Source organism: Aedes albopictus, chromosome 2 (genome assembly GCF_035046485.1).
Source record: "Aedes albopictus strain Foshan chromosome 2, AalbF5, whole genome shotgun sequence".
NCBI lineage: Eukaryota > Metazoa > Arthropoda > Insecta > Diptera > Culicidae > Aedes > Aedes albopictus.
The window spans coordinates 101,231,179-101,245,706 of record NC_085137.1 but is presented as its reverse complement, the minus strand read 5'-3'; the positions used below and the strand labels follow the sequence as shown (position 1 = coordinate 101,245,706).

Here is a 14,528-nt window from a genome sequence, read left to right as displayed (position 1 = left end):
TCAATTCAACCCGGCCGCCACTTCGACGTTGCTAATCGCTTTCCTCCTCATGCTGCTCAGGGTAATTGAATTAATAGTGTGTAACATTAAGGCGTTGCAATGCGCTTGCTGACTGACTGTGTGGAATAGAAAGGCTTGTATACCATAGAGAAATTGAAGCTGCCCACAGTACAAATAGCGAGAGCAACATTAGTACCCTGTCGGAAACTTGTTTTCTATTGGCTTAACCAGTTAACCATTCAAGTAAATTTGTTCTTTTTTTGGATATTCCCTTAAATTGTCAAACATATTTGCACACATAGGATCACACACAAACAGACGCAACAATTTTGTGGAGAATAATCTCAGGATTCTGTAGAGAATCCTCTCAGGATTCTGTAGAGAACCCTCTCAGGATTCTGTGGAGAATCCTCTCAGGATTCTGTGGAGAATCCTCTCGGAATTCTGTGGAGAATCCTCTCAGGATTCTGTGGACAATCCTCTCAGGATTCTGTGGATAATCCTCTCAGGATTCTGTGGAGAATCCTCTCAGGATTCTGTGGAGAATCCTCTCAGGATTCTGTGGAGAATCCTCTCAGGATTCTGTGGAGAATCCTCTCAGGATTCTGTGGAGAATCCTCTCAGGATTCTGTGGAGAATCCTCTCAGGATTCTGTGGAGAATCCTCTCAGGATTCTGTGGAGAATCCTCTCAGGATTCTGTGGAGAATCCTCTCAGGATTCTGTGGAGAATCCTCTCAGGATTCTGTGGAGAATCCTCTCAGGATTCTGTGGAGAATCCTCTCAGGATTCTGTGGAGAATCCTCTCAGGATTCTGTGGAGAATCCTCTCAGGATTCTGTGGAGAATCCTCTCAGGATTCTGTGGAGAATCCTCTCAGGATTCTGTGGAGAATCCTCTCAGGATTCTGTGGAGAATCCTCTCAGGATTCTGTGGAGAATCCTCTCAGGATTCTGTGGAGAATCCTCTCAGGATTCTGTGGAGAATCCTCTCAGGATTCTGTGGAGAATCCTCTCAGGATTCTGTGGAGAATCCTCTCAGGATTCTGTGGAGAATCCTCTCAGGATTCTGTGGAGAATCCTCTCAGGATTCTGTAGAGAATCCTCTCAGGATTCTGTGGAGAATCCTCTCAGGATTCTGTGGAAAATCCTCTCAGGATTCTGTGGAGAATCCTCTCAGGATTCTGTGGAGAATCCTCTCAGGATTTTGTGGCGAATCCTCTCAGGATTCTGTGGAGAATCCTCTCAGGATTCTGTGGCGAATCCTCTCAGGATTCTGTGGAGAATCCTCTCAGGATTCTGTGGAGAATCCTCTCAGATTCTGTGGAGAATCCTCTCAGATTCTGTGGAGAATTTTCTCAGGATTCTGTGGAGAATCCTTTCAGGATTCTGTGGAGAATCCTTTCAGGATTCTGTGGAGAATCCTTTCAGGATTCTGTGGAGAATCCTTTCAGGATTCTGTGGAGAATCCTTTCAGGATTCTGTGGAGAATCCTCTCAGGATTCTGTGGAGAATCCTCTCAGGATTCTGTGGAGAATCCTCTTAGGATTCTGTGGAGAATCCTCTTAGGATTCTGTGGAGAATCCTCTTAGGATTCTGTGGAGAATCCTCTCGGGATTCTGTGGAGAATCCTCTCAGGATTCTGTGGAGAATCCTCTCAGGATTCTGTGGAGAATCCTCTCAGGATTCTGTGGAGAATCCTCTCAGGATTCTGTGGAGAATCCTCTCAGGATTCTGTGGAGAATCCTCTCAGGATTCTGTGGAGAATCCTCTCAGGATTCTGTGGAGAATCCTCTCAGGATTCTGTGGAGAATCCTCTCAGGATTCTGTGGAGAATCCTCTCAGGATTCTGTGGAGAATCCTCTCAGGATTCTGTGGAGAATCCTCTCAGGATTCTGTGGAGAATCCTCTCAGGATTCTGTGGAGAATCCTCTCAGGATTCTGTGGAGAATCCTCTCAGGATTCTGTGGAGAATCCTCTCAGGATTCTGTGGAGAATCCTCTCAGGATTCTGTGGAGAATCCTCTCAGGATTCTGTGGAGAATCCTCTCAGGATTCTGTGGAGAATCCTCTCAGGATTCTGTGGAGAATCCTCTCAGGATTCTGTGGAGAATCCTCTCAGGATTCTGTGGAGAATCCTCTCAGGATTCTGTGGAGAATCCTCTCAGGATTCTGTGGAGAATCCTCTCAGGATTCTGTGGAGAATCCTCTCAGGATTCTGTGGAGAATCCTCTCAAGATTCTGTGGGGAATCCTCTCAGGATTCTGTGAATAATCCTCTCAGGATTCTGTGGATAATCCTCTCAGGATTCTGTGGATAATCCTCTCAGGATTCTGTGGAGAATCCTCTCAGGATTCTGTGGAGAATCCTCTCAGGATTCTGTGGAGAATCCTCTCAGGATTCTGTGGAGAATCCTCTCAGGATTCTGTGGAGAATCCTCTCAGGATTCTGTGGATAATCCTCTCAGGATTCTGTGGAGAATCCTCTCAGGATTCTGTGGAGAATCCTCTCAGGATTCTGTGGAGAATCCTCTCAGGATTCTGTGGAGAATCCTCTCAGGATTCTGTGGAGAATCCTCTCAGGATTCTGTGGAGAATCCTCTCAGGATTCTGTGGAGAATCCTCTCAGGATTCTGTGGAGAATCCTCTCCAGATTCTGTGGAGAATCCTCTCAGGATTCTGTGGAGAATCCTCTCAGGATTCTGTGGAGAATCCTCTCAGGATTCTATGGAGAATCCTCTCCAGATTCTGTGGAGAATCCTCTCCAGATTCTGTGGAGAATCCTCTCAGGATTCTGTAGATAATCCTCACAGGATTCTGTACATAATTCTCTCAGGATTCAGTAGAGAATCCTTTCAGGATTCTGTAGAGAATCCTTTCAGGATTCTGTAGAGAATCTTTCAGGATTCTGTAGAGAATCATTTCAGGATTCTGTAGAGAATCCTTTCAGGATTCTGTAGAGAATCCTCTCGGGATTCTGTAGAGAATCCTCTCGGGATTCTGTAGAGAATCCTCTCGGGATTCTGTAGAGAATCCTCTCGGGATTCTGTAGAGAATCCTTTCGGGATTCTGTAGACATTCCTCTCAGAATTCTGTAGAGATTCCTTTCAGGATTCTGTAGAGAATCCATCCAGGATTGTGTAGAGAATCCATCCAGGATTCTGTAGAGAATCCTCCCACGATTCTGTAGAGAATCCTCAGGGATTCTGTGGAAAATCCTCCAGAATTCTGTAGAGAATCCTCTCAGGATTCTGTAGAGAATCCTCTCAGGATTCTAAAGAGAATCCTCTCAGGGTTCTGTAGAGAATCCTCTCAGGATTCTGTAGAGAATTCTCTAAGCTGAGATGAACTAGTCTCGGGCTGAAAATCTCATAAATAAGAACATAAAAAAATAATTCTATCAGGATTCTTTTCAGAATCCTTTCCGGATTTTGTAGAGAATCCTTTTAGGATTTTGTAGAGAATCCTTTCAGGATTTTGTACAGAATCCTTTCAGGATTTTGTAGAGAATCCTTTCAGGATTTTGTAGAGAATCCTTTCAGGGTTTTGTAGAGAATCCTTTCAGGATTCTGTAGAGAATCCCTTCTGAATTCTGTCGAGAATTCTTTCAGGATTCTGTCGAAAATTCTTTCAGGATTCTGCCGAGAATTCTTTCAGGATTCTGTATAGAATTCTTTCAGGATTCTTTAGAGAATCCTTTCAGGACTCTGTAGAGAATCCTTTCAGGATTCTATAAAGAATCCTGTCAGGATTCTGTAGAGAATCCTTTCTGGACTGTGTAGAGAATCCTTTCAGGATTCTGTAGAGAACCCTTTCCAGATTCCGTAGAGAATCATTTCCAGATTCCGTAGAGAATCATTTCCGGATTCTGTAGAGAATCCTTTCCGGATTCTGTAGAGAATCCTTTCCGGATTTTGTAGAGAATCCTTTCCGGATTCGGTAGAGAATCCTTTCCGGATTCGGTAGAGAATCCTTTCCGGATTCGGTAGAGAATCCTTTCCGGATTCGGTAGAGAATCCTTTCCGGATTCAGTAGAGAATCCTTTCCGGATTCGGTAGAGAATCCTTTCCGGATTCGGTAGAGAATCCTTTCCGGATTCGGTAGAGAATCCTTTCCGGATTCGGTAGAGAATCCTTTCCGGATTCGGTAGAGAATCCTTTCCGGATTCGGTAGAGAATCCTTTCCGGATTCGGTAGAGAATCCTTTCCGGATTCGGTAGAGAATCCTTTCCGGATTCGGTAGAGAATTCTTTCCGGATTCGGTAGAGAATCCTTTCCGGATTCGGTAGAGAATCCTTTCCGGATTCGGTAGAGAATCCTTTTCGGATTCGGTAGAGAATCCTTTCCGGATTCGGTAGAGAATCCTTTCCGGATTCGGTAGAGAATCCTTTCCGGATTCGGTAGAGAATCCTTTCCGGATTCGGTAGAGAATCCTTTCCGGATTCGGTAGAGAATCCTTTCCGGATTCGGTAGAGAATCCTTTCCGGATTCGGTAGAGAATCCTTTCCGGATTCGGTAGAGAATCCTTTCCGGATTCTGTAGAGAATCCTTTCCGGATTCTGTAGAGAATCCTTTCCGGATTCTGTAGAGAATTCTTTCCGGATTCTGTAGAGAATCCTTTCCGGATTCTTTAGAGAATCTCTTCCAGATTCTGTAGAGAATCCTTTCCGGATTCTGTAGAGCATCCTTTCCGGATTCTGTAGAGAATCCTTTCCGGATTCTGTAGAGAATCCTTTTCGGATTCTGTAGAGAATCCTTTCCGGATTCTGTAGAGAATCCTTTCCGGATTCTGTAGAGAATCCTTTCCGGATTCTGTAGAGAATCCTTTCCGGATTCTGTAGAGAATTCTTTCCGGATTCTGTAGAGTCGCGCTTCCCAAACTCTGTTTTCGCGGCGCACCAGCCTTTAGCAGGCTCGCTAAAACGAGAAGAAAAAGCGAACTTGCGACAGGTCGGGGCGCCGCGAAAACCGAGTTTGGGAAGCTTTGCTGTAGAGAATCCTTTCCGGATTCTGTAGAGAATCCTTTCCGGATTCTGTAGAGAATCCTTTCCAGATTCTGTAGAGAATCCTTTCCGGATTCGGTAGAGAATCCTTTCCGGATTCGGTAGAGAAGAGAAATTAAAGCTGCCCACAGTACAAATAGCGAGAGCAACATTCGCATCCTTTCGGAAACTTGTTTTCTATTGGCTTAACCAGTTAACGCCCAAGATGTCTTACCATTTAAATCGTCAAGTAAATTTGTTCTGTTTTTGGATATATTCCCTTAAATTGTCAAACATATTTGCACACATCGGATCACAGACAAACAGACGTAATAACTCAGTGAAAAATCATCTCAGGATTCTGTGGACGATGCTCTCAGCATTATGTGGAGAATCCTCTCAGGATTCTGTGGAGAATCCTCTAAGGATTCTGTGGAGAATCCTCTAAGGATTCTGTGGAGAATCCTCTAAGGATTCTGTGGAGAATCCTCTCAGGATTCTGTGGAGAATCCTCTCAGGATTCTGTGGAGAATCCTCTCAGGATTCTGTGGAGAATCCTCTCAGGATTCTGTGGAGAATCCTCTCAGGATTCTGTGGAGAATCCTCTCAGGATTCTGTGGAGAATCCTCTCAGGATTCTGTGGAGAATCCTCTCAGGATTCTGTGGAGAATCCTCTCAGGATTCTGTGGAGAATCCTCTCAGGATTCTGTGGAGAATCCTCTCAGGATTCTGTGGAGAATCCTCTCAGGATTCTGTGGAGAATCCTTTCAGGATTCTGTGGAGAATCCTCTCAGGATTCTGAGGAGAATCCTTTCAGGATTCTGTGGAGAATCCTCTCAGGATTCTGTGGAGAATCCTCTCAGGATTCTGTGGAGAATCCTCTCAGGATTCTGTGGAGAATCCTCTCAGGATTCTGTGGAGAATCCTCTCAGGATTCTGTGAAGAATCCTCTCAGGATTCTGTGGAAAATCCTCTCAGGATTCTGTGGAGAATCCTCTCAGGATTCTGTGGAGAATCCTCTCAGGATTCTGTGGAGAATCCTCTCAGGATTCTGTGGAGAATCCTCTCAGGATTCTGTGGAGAATCCTCTCAGGATTCTGTGGAGAATCCTCTCAGGATTCTGTGGAGAATCCTCTCAGGATTCTGTGGAGAATCCTCTCAGGATTCTGTGGAGAATCCTCTCAGGATTCTGTGGAGAATCCTCTCAGGATTCTGTGGAGAATCCTCTCAGGATTCTGTGGAGAATCCTCTCAGGATTCTGTGGAGAATCCTCTCAGGATTCTGTGGAGAATCCTCTCAGGATTCTGTGGAGAATCCTCTCAGGATTCTGTGGCGAATCCTCTCAGGATTTTGTGGAAAATGCTCTCAGGATTCTGTGGAGAATCCTCTCAGGATTCTGGGGGGAATCCTCTCAGGATTCTGGGGGGAATCCTCTCAGGATTCTGGGGGGAATCCTCTCAGGATTCTGTGGAGAATCCTCTCAGGATTCTGTGGAGAATCCTCTCAGGATTCTGTGGAGAATCCTCTCAGGATTCTGTGGAGAATCCTCTCAGGATTCTGTGGAGAATCCTCTCAGGATTCTGTGGAGAATCCTCTCAGGATTCTGTGGAGAATCCTCTCAGGATTCTGTGGAGAATCCTCTCAGGATTCTGTGGAGAATCCTCTCAGGATTCTGTGGAGAATCCTTTCAGGATTCTGTGGAGAATCCTCTCAGGATTCTGTGGAGAATCCTCTCAGGATTCTGTGGAGAATCCTCTCAGGATTCTGTGGAGAATCCTCTCAGGATTCTGTGTAGAATCTCCTCAGGATTCTGTGGAGAATCCTCTCAGGATTCTGTGGAGAATCCTCTCAGGATTCTGTGGAGAATCCTCTCAGGATTCTGTGGAGAATCCTCTCAGGATTCTGTGGAGAATCCTCTCAGGATTCTGTGGAGAATCCTGAGGAGATTCTACACAGAATCCTGAGAGGATTCTCCACAGAATCCTGAGAGGATTCTCCACAGAATCCTGAGAGGATTCTCCACAGAATCCTGAGAGGATTCTCCACAGAATCCTGAAAGGATTCTCCACAGAATCCTGAGAGGATTCTCCACAGAATCCTGAGAGGATTCTCCACAGAATCCTGAGAGGATTCTCCACAGAATCCTGAGAGGATTCTCCACAGAATCCTGAGAGGATTCTCCACAGAATCCTGAAAAGATTCTCCACAGAATCCTGAGAGGATTCTCCACAGAATCCTGAGAGGATTCTCCACAGAATCCTGAGAGGATTCTCCACAGAATCCTGAGAGGATTCTCCACAGAATCCTGAGAGGATTCCCCCCAGAATCCTGAGAGGATGCCCCCCAGAATCCTGAGAGGATTCCCCCCAGAATCCTGAGAGGATTCTCCACAGAATCCTGAGAGCATTTTCCACAAAATCCTGAGAGGATTCGCCACAGAATCCTGAGAGGATTCTCCACAGAATCCTGAGAGGATTCTCCACAGAATCCTGAGAGGATTCTCCACAGAATCCTGAGAGGATTCTCCACAGAATCCTGAGAGGATTCTCCACAGAATCCTGAGAGGATTCTCCACAGAATCCTGAGAGGATTCTCCACAGAATCCTGAGAGGATTCTCCACAGAATCCTGAGAGGATTCTCCACAGAATCCTGAGAGGATTCTCCACAGAATCCTGAGAGGATTCTCCACAGAATCCTGAGAGGATTCTCCACAGAATCCTGAGAGGATTCTCCACAGAATCCTGAGAGGATTCTCCACAGAATCCTGAGAGGATTCTCCACAGAATCCTGAGAGGATTTTCCACAGAATCCTGAGAGGATTTTCCACAGAATCCTGAGAGGATTCTTCACAGAATCCTGAGAGGATTCTCCACAGAATCCTGAGAGGATTCTCCACAGAATCCTGAGAGGATTCTCCACAGAATCCTGAGAGGATTCTCCACAGAATCCTGAGAGGATTCTCCACAGAATCCTGAAAGGATTCTCCTCAGAATCCTGAGAGGATTCTCCACAGAATCCTGAAAGGATTCTCCACAGAATCCTGAGAGGATTCTCCACAGAATCCTGAGAGGATTCTCCACAGAATCCTGAGAGGATTCTCCACAGAATCCTGAGAGAGAGCAACATTCGCATCCTTTCGGAAACTTGTTTTCTATTGGCTTAACCAGTTAACGCCCAAGATGTCTTACCATTTAAATCGTCAAGTAAATTTGTTCTGTTTTTGGATATATTCCCTTAAATTGTCAAACATATTTGCACACATCGGATCACAGACAAACAGACGTAATAACTCAGTGAAAAATCATCTCAGGATTCTGTGGACGATGCTCTCAGGATTCTGTGGAGAATCCTCTCAGGATTCTGTGGAGAATCCTCTCAGGATTCTGTGGAGAATCCTCTCAGGATTCTGTGGAGAATCCTCTCAGGATTCTGTGGAGAATCCTCTCAGGATTCTGTGGAGAATCCTCTCAGGATTCTGTGGAGAATCCTCTCAGGATTCTGTGGAGAATCCTCTCAGGATTCTGTGGAGAATCCTCTCAGGATTCTGTGGAGAATCCTCTCAGGATTCTGTGGAGAATCCTCTCAGGATTCTGTGGAGAATCCTCTCAGGATTCTGTGGAGAATCCTCTCAGGATTCTGATTCTGTGGAGAATCCTCTCAGGATTCTGTGGAGAATCCTCTCAGGATTCTGTGGATAATCCTCTCAGGATTCTGCGGATAATCCTCTCAGGATTTTGTGGATAATCCTCTCAGGATTCTGCACCCTTAAATGAAACAACACAGCGCACGAGTTACTTTCACGCAGCGAGCAAAAAGACAAAAGAATTTTCACGCAGATTTGTGTAACACCGGATCAGCACATTTTTTGTGTTGATCCGGTGTTACATAAATCTGCGTGAAAATTCTTTTGTCTTTTCGGTCGCTGCGTGAAAGTTACTCGTTGCGCTGTGTACATCGAGTTCTGCATGTGTGGAGAATCCTCTCAGGATTCTGTGGAGAATCCTCTCAGGATTCTGTGGAGAATCCTCTCAGGATTCTGTGGAGAATCCTCTCAGGATTCTGTGGAGAATCCTCTCAGGATTTTGTGGAGAATCCTCTCAGGATTCTGTGGAGAATCCTCTCAGGATTCTGTGGATAATCCTCTCAGGATTCTGTGGAGAATCCTCTCAGGATTCTGTGGAGAATCCTCTCAGGATTCTGTGGAGAATCCTCTCAGGATTCTGTGGAGAATCCTCTCAGGATTCTGTGGAGAATCCTCTCCAGATTCTGTGGAGAATCCTCTCAGGATTCTGTGGAGAATCCTCTCAGGATTCTGTGGAGAATCCTCCCAGGATTCTGTGGAGAATCCTCCCAGGAGAATGTGTGATTCTGTGGAGAATCCTCTCAGGATTCTGGGGGGAATCCTCTCAGGATTCTGGGGGGAATCCTCTCAGGATTCTGGGGGGAATCCTCTTAGGATTCTGTGGAGAATCCTCTCAGGATTCTGTGGAGAATCCTCTCAGGATTCTGTGGAGAATCCTCTCAGGATTCTGTGGAGAATCCTCTCAGGATTCTGTGGAGAATCCTCTCAGGATTCTGTGGAGAATCCTCTCAGGATTCTGTGGCGAATCCTCTCAGGATTCTGTGGAGAATCCTCTCAGGATTCTGTGGAGAATCCTCTCAGGATTCTGTGGAGAATCCTCTCAGGATTCTGTGGATAATCCTTTCAGGATTCTGTGGAGAATCCTCTCAGGATTCTGTGGAGAATCCTCTTAGGATTCTGTGGAGAATCCTCTCAGGATTCTGTGTAGAATCTCCTCAGGATTCTGTGGAGAATCCTCTCAGGATTCTGTGGAGAATCCTCTCAGGATTCTGTGGAGAATCCTCTCAGGATTCTGTGGAGAATCCTCTCAGGATTCTGTGGAGAATCCTCTCAGGATTCTGTGGAGAATCCTCTCAGGATTCTGTGGAGAATCCTCTCAGGATTCTGTGGAGAATCCTCTCAGGATTCTGTGGAGAATCCTCTCAGGATTCTGTGGAGAATCCTCTCAGGATTCTGTGGAGAATCCTCTCAGGATTCTGTGGAGAATCCTCTCAGGATTCTGTGGAGAATCCTCTCAGGATTCTGTGGAGAATCCTCTCAGGATTCTGTGGAGAATCCTCTCAGGATTCTGATTCTGTGGAGAATCCTCTCAGGATTCTGTGGAGAATCCTCTCAGGATTCTGTGGATAATCCTCTCAGGATTCTGCGGATAATCCTCTCAGGATTTTGTGGATAATCCTCTCAGGATTCTGTGGAGAATCCTCTCAGGATTCTGTGGAGAATCCTCTCAGGATTCTGTGGAGAATCCTCTCAGGATTCTGTGGAGAATCCTCTCAGGATTCTGTGGAGAATCCTCTCAGGATTTTGTGGAGAATCCTCTCAGGATTCTGTGGAGAATCCTCTCAGGATTCTGTGGATAATCCTCTCAGGATTCTGTGGAGAATCCTCTCAGGATTCTGTGGAGAATCCTCTCAGGATTCTGTGGAGAATCCTCTCAGGATTCTGTGGAGAATCCTCTCAGGATTCTGTGGAGAATCCTCTCAGGATTCTGTGGAGAATCCTCTCCAGATTCTGTGGAGAATCCTCTCAGGATTCTGTGGAGAATCCTCTCAGGATTCTGTGGAGAATCCTCTCAGGATTCTGTGGAGAATCCTCCCAGGATTCTGTGGAGAATCCTCCCAGGATTCTGTAGATAATCCTCACAGGATTCTGTACATAATTCTCTCAGGATTCAGTAGAGAATCCTTTCAGGATTCTGTAGAGAATCCTTTCAGGATTCTGTAGAGAATCTTTCAGGATTCTGTAGAGAATCATTTCAGGATTCTGTAGAGAATCCTTTCAGGATTCTGTAGAGAATCCTCTCGGGATTCTGTAGAGAATCCTCTCGGGATTCTGTAGAGAATCCTCTCGGGATTCTGTAGAGAATCCTCTCGGGATTCTGTAGAGAATCCTCTCGGGATTCTGTAGAGAATCCTCTCGGGATTCTGTAGAGAATCCTCTCGGGATTCTGTAGAGAATCCTCTCGGGATTCTGTAGAGAATCCTCTCGGGATTCTGTAGAGAATCCTCTCGGGATTCTGTAGAGAATCCTCTCGGGATTGTGTAGAGAATCCTCTCGGGATTCTGTAGAGAATCCTCTCGGGATTCTGTAGACATTCCTCTCAGAATTCTGTAGAGATTCCTTTCAGGATTCTGTAGAGAATCCATCCAGGATTCTGTAGAGAATCCATCCAGGATTCTGTAGAGAATCCTCCCACGATTCTGTAGAGAATCTTCAGGGATTCTGTGGAAAATCCTCCAGAATTCTGTAGAGAATCCTCTCAGGGTTCTGTAGAGAATCCTCTCAGGATTCTAAAGAGAATCCTCTCAGGGTTCTGTAGAGAATCCTCTCAGGATTCTGTAGAGAATTCTCTAAGCTGAGATGAACTAGTCTCGGGCTGAAAATCTCATAAATAAAGACATAAAAAAAATAATTCTATCAGGATTCTTTTCAGAATCCTTTCCGGATTTTGTAGAGAATCCTTTTAGGATTTTGTAGAGAATCCTTTCAGGATTTTGTACAGAATCCTTTCAGGATTTTGTAGAGAATCCTTTCAAGATTTTGTAGAGAATCCTTTCAGGATTCTGTAGAGAATCCCTTCTGAATTCTGTCGAGAATTCTTTCAGGATTCTGTCGAAAATTCTTTCAGGATTCTGCCGATAATTCTTTCAGGATTCTGTATAGAATTCTTTCCGGATTCTTTAGAGAATCCTTTCAGGACTCTGTAGAGAATCCTTTCAGGACTCTGCAGAGAATCCTTTCAGGATTCTATAAAGAATCCTGTCAGGATTCTGTAGAGAATCCTTTCTGGACTGTGTAGAGAATCCTTTCAGGATTCTGTAGAGAACCCTTTCCAGATTCCGTAGAGAATCATTTCCGGATTCTGTAGAGAATCCTTTCCGGATTCTGCAAAGAATCCTTTCCGGATTCTGTAGAGAATCCTTTCCGGATTTTGTAGAGAATCCTTTCTGGATTCTGTAGAGAATCCTTTCCGGATTCGGTAGAGAATCCTTTCCGGATTCGGTAGAGAATCCTTTCCGGATTCGGTAGAGAATCCTTTCCGGATTCGGTAGAGAATCCTTTCCGGATTCGGTAGAGAATCCTTTCTGGATTCGGTAGAGAATCCTTCCCGGATTCGGTAGAGAACCCTTTCCGGATTCGGTAGAGAATCCTTTCCGGATTCGGTAGAGAATCCTTTCCGGATTCGGTAAAGAATCCTTTCCGGATTCGGTAGAGAATCCTTTCCGGATTCGGTAGAGAATCCTTTCCGGATTCTGTAGAGAATCCTTTCCGGATTCTGTAGAGAATCCTTTCCGGATTCTGTAGAGAATTCTTTCCGGATTCTGTAGAGAATCCTTTCCGGATTCTGTAGAGAATCTCTTCCAGATTCTGTAGAGAATCCTTTCCGGATTCTGTAGAGCATCCTTTCCGGATTCTGTAGAGAATCCTTTCCGGATTCTGTAGAGAATCCTTTCCGGATTCTGTAGAGAATCCTTTCCGGATTCTGTAGAGAATCCTTTCCGCATTCTGTAGAGAATCCTTTCCGGATTCTGTAGAGAATTCTTTCCGGATTCTGTAGAGTCGCGCTTCCCAAACTCTGTTTTCGCGGCGCACCAGCCTTTAGCAGGCTCGCTAAAACGAGAAGAAAAAGCGAGCTTGCGACAGGTCGGGGCGCCGCGAAAACCGAGTTTGGGAAGCTTTGCTGTAGAGAATCCTTTCCGGATTCTGTAGAGAATCCTTTCCGGATTCTGTAGAGAATCCTTTCCGGATTCTGTAGAGAATCCTTTCCGGATTCTGTAGAGAATCCTTTCCGGATTCTGTAGAGAATCCTTTCCGGATTCTGTAGAGAATCCTTTCCGGATTCTGTAGAGAATCCTTTCCGGATTCTGTAGAGAATCCTTTCCGAATTCTGTAGAGAATCCTTTCCGGATTCTGTAGAGAATCCTTTCCGGATTCTGTAGAGAATCCTTTCCGGATTCTGTAGAGAATCCTTTCCGGATTCTGTAGAGAATCCTTTCCGGATCCTGTAGAGAATCCTTTCCGGATTCTGTAGAGAATCCTTTCCGGATTCTGTAGAGAATCCTTTCCGGATTCTGTAGAGAATCCTTTCAGAATTCTGTAGAGTATCTTTTCAGGATTCTGTAGAGAATCTTCTCAGGATTCTGTAGAGAATCCACTCGGGATACTGTAGAGAATCCTCTCGGGGTTCTGTAGAGAATTCTCTCGGGATTCTGTAGAGAATCTTCTCGGGATTCTGTAGAAAATCCTCTCGGGATTCTGTAGAGAATCCTCTCGGGATTCTGCAGAGAATCCTCTCTAGATTCTGTAGAGAATCCTTCCAGGATTCTGTAGAGAATCCTCACAGGTTTCTGTAGAGAATCCTCACAACATTCTGTAGAGAAACCTTTCAGGATTCTGTAGAGAATCCTTTCAAGCAAACAGCTTCAAACTTACTTCAGAAATCGCCGACTGAATTACTTAGGTACTCAGGTACTTAGGATCATGCGGATCAGCAAGAAAATATCAGAAAAGTTCAAATTGCTTACCTTTTATGTTAAAATCTGAAAATAAAAAAAAAGAATGGTTAGTAAACAACAATCATCTGAAAATCGATTTCAATTATATATGGACTATTAAGAATCGATAGATGTAATGCTTGTTTTTGTATTGGAGGCCATCTATAATGGTAAACATCACACTTAGAGGAGTGGGAGAGGAAGCTAGTTTGTAACAGTGTGACAAGCAATATACTAAGTATAGGCAAATCTTGGGGGAAGCCTTGACATTTAAATTCTTTTTTTTTCTCCATCCACACTACAAGCGACCGAATGGTAACTCCCACCGCGCTCATTCTTGACACATTTCAATGCTTTTTTTTTCCTCCCCTGTTGGGGAAATTAAGCCACTGCGTCCAATAGGATGAACTGGCATGTCCCGTTTTGATATTCGCATCAAAACAATGCATCAATTTCAATGCTAGTCCAACGCACGTTAACGTCGCTTCGATGCAGAAATTATGACACTCGCTAATGAATGACCGTCACCACGTGAGATGCAGTTAGAGTTTCTTATTTTACCGAGTGTTTCAAGAAGAAGAGACGATCGTTGCTGTTGGCTGTAGTTGACATGATTTTGAACAAGGACCACATTTAGCAACTTGTGCGTGAGAAGGTATTGCTATGAGGATCGTTGGCTTGCAACTAACAATCATTATCAAATACTGAAATTGTTCAAATCTTATAAGATTGAAGTTCACAACAAAATTATGAGTTCCCATTTCGAAGCATCATGGTAAAAAAAGCACGTAAATAATTGACTAATGCAATCAACGAAATTCAAATCCTAAGTATTATCAAACGACACTTGTCATTTGATGATTTGTTGAAAGTCATGGAAACAATACCACATTTTCTGAGATTCATTCATTAATTACTCAATAGATTGTTTATGAGTAGTAACGCTGACTGAAAATCCAAATCGTCACGAAACCG

The 14,528-nt window shown here is 44.5% G+C and overlaps 1 protein-coding gene across 1 annotated transcript in view; it reads right to left on the bottom strand.

Annotated features, from left to right (window-relative positions):
- The window catches only part of LOC109419740 (inositol-pentakisphosphate 2-kinase), a 401,201-nt gene that overhangs the window by 171,991 nt on the left and 214,682 nt on the right, over positions 1–14,528 (bottom strand). Inside the window, exon 3 of the mRNA XM_062850148.1 lies at positions 13,584–13,598. The gene's annotated coding sequence lies outside the window, so the exon portion shown is untranslated. The remainder of the gene's footprint in view (positions 1–13,583; positions 13,599–14,528) is intronic.